The sequence below is a fragment of the Triturus cristatus genome, chromosome 1_2 (assembly GCF_964204655.1).
Source record: "Triturus cristatus chromosome 1_2, aTriCri1.1, whole genome shotgun sequence".
In the NCBI taxonomy this organism is placed as follows: domain Eukaryota; kingdom Metazoa; phylum Chordata; class Amphibia; order Caudata; family Salamandridae; genus Triturus; species Triturus cristatus.
This window is the reverse complement of record NC_140580.1, coordinates 1,195,173,734-1,195,182,200: the sequence shown is the minus strand read 5'-3', so window position 1 is coordinate 1,195,182,200 and position 8,467 is coordinate 1,195,173,734.

The window sequence follows — 8,467 nt, the reverse complement described above, 5'->3', positions numbered from 1 at the left end:
CTGCTTTGGGCTCCGTGTAGCCCCAGCCTTGAGCACAGACTGCACCAGAGATCTCTGGCCTCCACTCCACGAGAGACCCGTGGGCCAGTTTCCAGTGCGACCGCTCGAGGCTCCTTCGCGATCGCTAGCCCGTCGGCTAGTGGGTCCCCACAAAGGCAACACCTCTGATGCTTGGGCTTCCCTGGTTGCTCCAGACGTGCCCTGACTTACCCTCGCTGGGTGAGTCCCTCAGACCTTGCTGGTCTGCACCGACGTCCTCCTTCTCTTTCCATGAGACTTGCCATTGCCAAGGTTTGTTGGGTCCATTCTGGTCGCCGACACCGCAGCACTCGACAGACTTCGTGGGACAGCTCGAATCCGGCTCATGGACTTCGTCGACACCACCTGGACCTCGTGGCTGAAGAGTCAAGGCACCTGTCAACTCACCTGAAGCACCCGACATCTGTGGGCATTGGTCCATCCTGCCTTCGGTCACTGGCAAGTGACCCAGACTCTGTCCCCTCTGCTTTCAGGTTCCTAACATCCTGGATCCAGGCTTGGATCTCTGCGGATACTTCTCCTCTTCACGGCAGCAGAACTTCTTCGCCAGCTTCCATTGAAATCGACGATGCGACCCGACACCAAAAGACACCTATGCACCCGGCTTCCCTGGGTGAGATAACACGAGTACTCTGGTGCTCCCGTGGGTGCTAGCCCTAGAAATGCTTAAGTCCAAAAGGGTTTGGTCCTGACTCGATTATAAGTGTCCCTAATCTCTAAATTTCCAACCGCGACATTGCCCATAAAAGCTAACGGGAACCCGCGGTTGTGTTTACACACTGCACACGGCCCCCGTGGGTCCCCTGTGTCACTACCGTGGGTGGTTCCTTGGGGTCTCAGCGGTTCTACAGGCTCTAGGACCTGTGTCTAGTTTAGTCGTGGTTCTTGCACCACTTTTTTGGTATATGGTTTGGTACGCCCCTAGGGCCCAAACGTGTATTTGTGCTAATATTGTTGATACCTAACTTGTAACCTAAGTACTTCGAACTCCAGTCTCATAAAGAGACTAGAGGGGTGTGTTTTATCTTAAATACATATATTTTAAATATATACCTGGTGTGGTTGTCCTTTCAATTGATCATTCAAGAGGTTATAGACTGGTAAAACAAGCTGCTTTACATTCCTTCAAGACTTAGCCTGAAGGCTGCTCTCCATAGCTACCACTAGGATTTGATTTGATTTTATAATTTTATATAGCGCTGAATCACCCCTGGGGGTATCTCTGCGCTTGCAACAGCGGACTTATCTTGGACTTAGAAAAGATATGTCTTCATCAGCTTTCTGAAACGGAGAAGAGGCATTTCCATGCAAAGGTATTGGGGAAGACTGTTCCAAAACATAGGAGCCAGATACGAGAAGGCCCTGCCACCAGAACGGGCTTTTTTTATTCTAGGAACATAAAGAAGTTTTTTAGATCCTGATCTGAGTGAAGATATAGGATTATACCTTTTCAGTTTCCTAGTAAGATAGCAAGGACTAAGCTCGTTCAGATAGCTTTCAATAAAGGTTGTCTTTAACCAATCACCATAAGGGGTTGTTTGGACTGATACAAGGTGCCCACTAGAACTAGTGGACAGCATATATCGGGTCAACTTCTCACAGTACCCCCTTACCCTGACTAGACGCAAGGGTCCCTATTTGTCACAGGTACCTACCTATGCCAACTAGAGACCCCCAAATCTAACAATATTGATCTTTACAAATTTGTCCGGACAGCTAAACTTAAGTGTCACTTTCCCATCAACACCTTTGATCGGCCTACTGCTGAGGCTACTGCACCACAAACTGATGTCACAGTGTGACACATTAGAGACATTTCCACACTCTTGTCCCTTGACAACGATAACGAGTCCTCAGTTGAACACATACGTGACAGCATGACATTCAGACCGGATTACACCTGTGAAAGTGGGTTGCATATACGCAGCAAGTTCACTCCGCAGGGCACACATCTCAACAGCATTGAGGTATTCCCCACCCCAGTGATTGAAGACTTACACCGTCTAGAGGACAGATTAATGAAAAAGAGCAAAAGATTCATCAGTGATAATCTCACCTTGGAAGAGAGAAAAGCAATCTAAAGCTTACACATGGATGATTCAATAGTGATCAGGGAAGTAGACAAAGGAGGAAACGTTGTGTTGATGAATAGAAATGACTACGAGGGTGAGGTACTCAGACAGCTTAGCAATTCTACACATTATGCTAGTCTCACCCACAACCCATGCACAGCAGCCACCATGAAGATTAACACTCAACTCCTACAATGGAAGGAAGTGGGCCTCTTGTCAGACAGAGAATACAATTTTCTCATAATCCTCAACCCAAAGTTACCTTCTATTTATCTTCTACCGATGATACATAAAAAACAGCCCTTTTCTCCTGGACGTCTGATTATATCTGGAACCGGCTCCATAACGGAAGCATTGTCAAAATTTGTTGCCACTTTCCTGCAGCCACCAGTGACCAACCTACTCTCATATGTCAGGGATAGCACAGACATACTGAACATGTTTGAAGACTTGGAATGGGATCAAAGGATCTGGTTTGAAATGCTTGACGTTGAATCACTGTATACATGCATTAAGAGGGACTTAGGCAAGAGAGCTATCGATTTCTTTCTTTCTTTCCAAAAGACAGGCATACCTTTATGACCATAACCAAATGCTGTTAGAAATGATTGATCTCATCATGGATAACAACTTTTTCCTGTTCAATTTCACCTGGTACAAACAAGAACAGGGAACTGCGATGGGATCCAAATTTGATCCATCGTACGCGAACCTCTTCATGGGGTGGGTGGAGCACACTCATGTATGGTCAAGAGTAGCCTCAGACTGGACCAGGTGTAGGAAGGTGGAATCTGACTGCTTGGTTACCCCCACTTTTTTCTTGGTGTTTTGCTGGTTTTTGACTAGTCTGACTGGGATCCTGCTAATCAGGACCCCAGTTTATGTGCTTTCTCCCTACATTGGTTGTACATGTACTTTAGGTGCACTCCAGATTGGATTCTGGGGTACCCTTATCAGTCCGCAGTATATGGTATACTATGTACCCAGGGCATAGGTACCCCAATGGCCTCCCACAGGCTGCAGAATGTATTATGCCACCCCTAAAAGACCATTCGAACTGACACCACAGGTCTGCTGCTGCATGCACCCTGTACTTAGATATAGGTTCACTATATCTAGTCTGAATCACTGCACATATAAACCTATCAGTCACCTCTATGGCAGGACTTATCAATCCTGAAGGCATGGTGCTGGGTTTTATGTGAGAGGGTGCCCATGCATGAGCAGAGCCCCTCAGCAGCCTTCAGAACCTATTTTCCAGGGTTGTTGTGATGCAGCCAACCATATATATTTAAGTGCATTATATCCTTGCGGTAAATGCTAACTTTAAAACGGCTGCTTAGAAACATGTTGTTTTTGGTGTCAAACACCTTGGAATCATACCTCCACACCAGTAACTGTGTGGGAGGTATAATTCCCTTCCGTGTAGAACCACTACTGTGGGTCACCGGGCTAACCGGTACCAGCTTTCTCGACCTGGGCATCACAAAATGGATGCTGCCAGCCACAGACACGAGTCTGCCCTCCTGCTGCTGAGCCTAGCTCAAGCAGGGGAGGGGCTGACAATAGGTTTCCTGTCACAGGGAGGTGTGACCACCTCCCAGACAGGATTTAGTGTATTGGGGCTGGGTGGGTGCATGCTAAGAGTGCTTTGAATTCTGCACTGGGGGCACATTTGGTGTCTCTGTGCATAGTCCAGTTCAAACCGGTTGCCGGAGCCAGTGGCGTGAAACTGAACAAAGGACATGGGTGCAGCCACCTCTGTCGTGACCCTCCCATAGGTGGGTCCCCAGAGTTTGTCGCACCCCTTCCTTGGGTATAAAGTAGGAACCCCTCACTACAGGACTTTAGATTTTACCTGGACTAAACTCTGCTACAGAAACCAAGTACTTTGACGATCTACACTACGCTGGATGACTGAAGAATCTCCCTTGGAGTAAAGGAGTTACTCCTCTGCAAGGCACGCACCTTTAACACATCTGACCGGTTTGCATCTCCCGAGCTCCTGAGGATTCCGAAGATTTCTGCAACACAGGAGGTAGGTTCCCAAGAGTCCCAGAGGTCGATCAGTTCTCTCAGCAATCCTGAGACCCATATCCCTCTTGGGGACCGTGCAACCCGAACCTCTGTGCACCGTGTACTTTTGCAGCAGCATATGCTTTTCGGCGATCCCTGAGGATGTGCTTTGGGCTACTTGTAGTCCTGACCCAGAGCAGTAATTCCACCGAAGATTTCCAGCCTACACTCCACAAGTTTTTCGTAGGCTAGTATTTTGTGATTCAGCTGGAGGTCCCTTCGCGATCCTTGGTTCGTTGGCCTGTGGGTCCCTGTGAAAATAACTTTGACTTTCAGTAGGCTTTCCTGGTTTCTCCAGACGTGCCCTGAGTCTCCATAGCTTGGAGAGTCCCCAGGACCTTGCTGGTCCTCACCGAAGCTTATTTCCTCTGACCGCATGGGTTGCAGTTGCCAAGGCTTGTTGGTGCTCAATCCGGACACTGACCCCCCAGCACTCGACATCCTTCGTAGCACAGTTCACCTCCGGACTTTGGTAATCGTCGACGTCTCCTGGTCCCCGTGGCTGCAGAGTCAAGCATCGCATCATCTCACCTGAAGCACCCTCTGCTTTCAGGTTCTTCTCACCTCGGATCCACCGGACACTTTTCATCTTCCCGGCAGCATTTTTCCGCATCACGCTATTGAAAACGACGAAGGTTTCCGACATCACTTGACCCCTATGCACCCGGCTCCTCTGGGATAGGTAACACGGGTACCTCGGTACTCTCAAGGGTGCTGGCCTTCGAACCTTCTATGTTTGAAAGGGTTTGCTCAAAGTCCTCTCCGAAGTGTCCTTAATTTTTTAAATTCCAACAGCGACTTTCCCATAGAGTTGTACGGAGCTCGCACCTGTGTTCAATCACTGCACCCGTCCTCCGTGGGTCCCCTGTGTCACTACTTTGGGTGGTTCCTTGGGGTCCCAGCGATTCTACGTGCTCTAGGCCCTGTATCTAGTCAAGTCGTGGTTGTTATACCACTTTCTTAGTATATGGTTCGGTCTCCCCCTGTAGCCCGCTGTGTATTGTGCTATTTACTGTTGTTCTAGTGATTTAATATTGTGTGCTTTGTGCTCTAATCTCATAAAAAGGTTAGTAGATAGTGATATATTTTATGTATCTCTTGTGTGGTTCTCCTTTCATTTGGTCATTCAGGAGGTTCTGATCTGGTAAAACAAGCTGCTTTACATTCCTTCAAGACTTAGCCTGAAGGCTGCTCTCCATAGCTACCACTAGGATAGCTTTAAATAAAGGTTGTCTTAAACCTAATCATCAATAAGGGTTGTTTGGACTGGTACAAGGTGCCCACTTTAATTAGTGGACAGCATATACCAGGCCAACTTCTCACACCAGGCACATCCAGTTCTGGGGTTGATACATCGATGATATTATCATCTTATGGACAGGTACAGGACTTGAGCTTAGAGAATAATGTGACTTCCTTAATCACAACACCCTTAATGTCAGCTTCACCCAAGAGATGTCACAGTCCAGTATACACTTCTTAGATCTTGAGCTATACATTTAGAACAACAGAATTCAGAGAACATTATACAGAAAGGAAACTGCAATGAATAGCATACTACATTACACCAGCTCTCACCCACCCTCAACCAAAAAGGCTAGCCCATATGGGGAGCTGATACGTATTCGTAGAAACTTCAGCGAGGATGCTAACTTTGACACAAGCGAAACTAGCAACAGGCAGACTGAAAAGAAGAGGCTATGAACTTAGTGTACTCAAGGTGGCAGAAAATAGGACTAGGACCATTAAGAGGAAAGACACTTATGAGTAAGGCAAAGGGCACTGAAAAGGGCAAAGAAAGACTCTTGTTCATCACGAATCACTCTGCATTCAATCACGATGTATTTAAGATACTTGGCAAGCACTGGGCACTACTTAAGGGAGTACCAGGTGTTAATAGCATAATTATACAGAGACTGTCTAAGACGTTCAAAAGATGCAGAACAATCAGGGACTCTTTGTGTCCTAGCTATACCTTTTGCAAGACACCACAGCGACCAAGTTGGCTCCACAAACCCTTGGGGTTTTACACCTGTGGCACTTGTAACATCTGCAACGTAGACTGTAACAAGACCACGACTTTTAGTTACAACACAAGAACACAACACAGGATACGGCTATTTATTAACTGTTTTACCAGCTTTGTGATCTATATAGTGATCTGTGGGTGTAACAAGATCAATGTAGGTAGCACCAAGAGACAGCTAAAAACATGCATTCAGGAACATCGCAGAGCAGTACAGAATGGCGACGCAGCATTCGCACTAGTCTCTCACGAGTGTAAAAACGGAGTTGACAAGACCAAGTTCAGCTTTCATGGTATTGATGTTGCCCTCAGCAACAAAAGAGGAGGGGATAGGGAACTGGCTCTCAGGCAGTTAGAAGCTAGATGGATATGTAGTCTACGCTAGGTCTCAACACTGACAAAGAAATGCATTACTTTCTATAATGCTCTTCATGATCATGTTTCAGTATGAATGTGCTCTTTCCTCTTCTTTATTCAAGGAGAATGACACACACCAAGACCATGCATCACTGCACAGCTCACTGTCAACCGTTGGGTTGTGTGACACAAGGTTTTACTGATCCATTTGCCCCATTTCTAACTGGTTCAAATATTGTTTTCTTCAACTACTTCGTGATTTGGTTTTCTGGAATGTGTGGCACTGTAACCTTATTGCCTACATTTCAGTTAACACCTATTCAGTTTGTACGTCTAATGTTTTGGCACTGGGACTCCTTCCTCGTTCTCTGCCCATTCTCCTTAAATGCGTTTCATTTAGACTTGGTGGCACTGTAACCCTACTGCCGATGAGTTTAAATGTTGATTCCATCTCACATTTTATGTTTCTGATGCCTGGGATGTGTGGCACTGTAATCTAATTGTCCGCACATCGATGACATCACAGCCAATATGCTCTTTAATACCAACATCATTGCCAACTGGTTTGATGTTGGTTCCATATAACATTGCGTGACATTGAATTATGAAACAAGATCTGTGGCACTGTAACTATATTGCCCGCACATCTATGCTGTAAACGTCTTATAATGTTCACTCCACCGAAGAATACGTGTTATTGTGCTTTGTAATTTTATGTGGGGCTCGGTAACCTTAGTGCCCGCACACCAATGTCACAATATGCTAGTAACACACCCTTTAACTGAGTCCTGACTCGCGATCTATGTCCCAAGACGTGGAACCATTAATCTCTCCTCGCTCTTTTCTACTAAAAGAAACCTTTCTACTACCTATTACTGCCTTGCAACTCACATTATGTTCTTAAATACTCTCCATTAGCTTTGCTTGCCTCATGGAAGACCTTAGTCACCATTGATAAAATCACCACTTCGGACCGTTTGGTCCTCACTCTTTTCTCTGAATCCACCATTTTACCTCTACTTTTCTTTCTTATCTCCACTTTTTCGTAAAATTCTCTTTCTAGTTTATTCTATACTATTATTCTTTACTCCTTACGGAGTCGTTTTTTAGAAATGGTAAGCTTTACTTATCTTTTCACAATCGCTTACAGCAACTTTTTGGTTTTTTAATCGCACTGGGTTCAACCCGTTTAATAAGCGGAACCAGTATGGCCTTTCGCCGACTCCGCAACTATCGGCTGCTTTGTTTTAATCACACATGGCTTAACCCGTCTTACAACCGGAACCAACATGGCCTTTCACCAACTCTACGGTTGTCGGTTTCGTTTTTCGCCAGCCGGAACCAATTAACTACACAGCTTTCTCCATGTCCATTCGCCGACACGTAGGTTGTCGGATGCGTTTTTGGCACCCGGAAGTACTTTCGCGCACTCCTTGACTTAAGGCAGGAGAATACAAGGAGCCCTTAGACGGTCTCCATCTCACTACGAATTGGACGTTTGCCGGACACAGTTTTCACAGACGCGACACCACAATTTACTCAAGTAAGTGAAGGGGGAGGGCTGAGAGCATTTGCTCACACCACATCGCCTTAGGCATACACTGCTTTCAATCCTATTATTTGGGGTTTTGTGGGCTCATTCCTCGAGTAGGAACCTTAATTACAGATTGATTACATTATTACTATAATTTTGCAGAAACACAATTAGTTTAGATTATCTCACTTGTCCATTTTGCCGTCACGCTTATGCTTGCGTTTACTACTTTACTTTCGACTGTTTATAACATTTTCAGAGTTACCTTTTCCACTCAGAGCAATTAATGGTTGCTTTCACGCTTGCGTCCTGTCTAATTGGCTAAGCCTAGTCATAGATTCTCTTTCTTAACTGTGAGCAAAC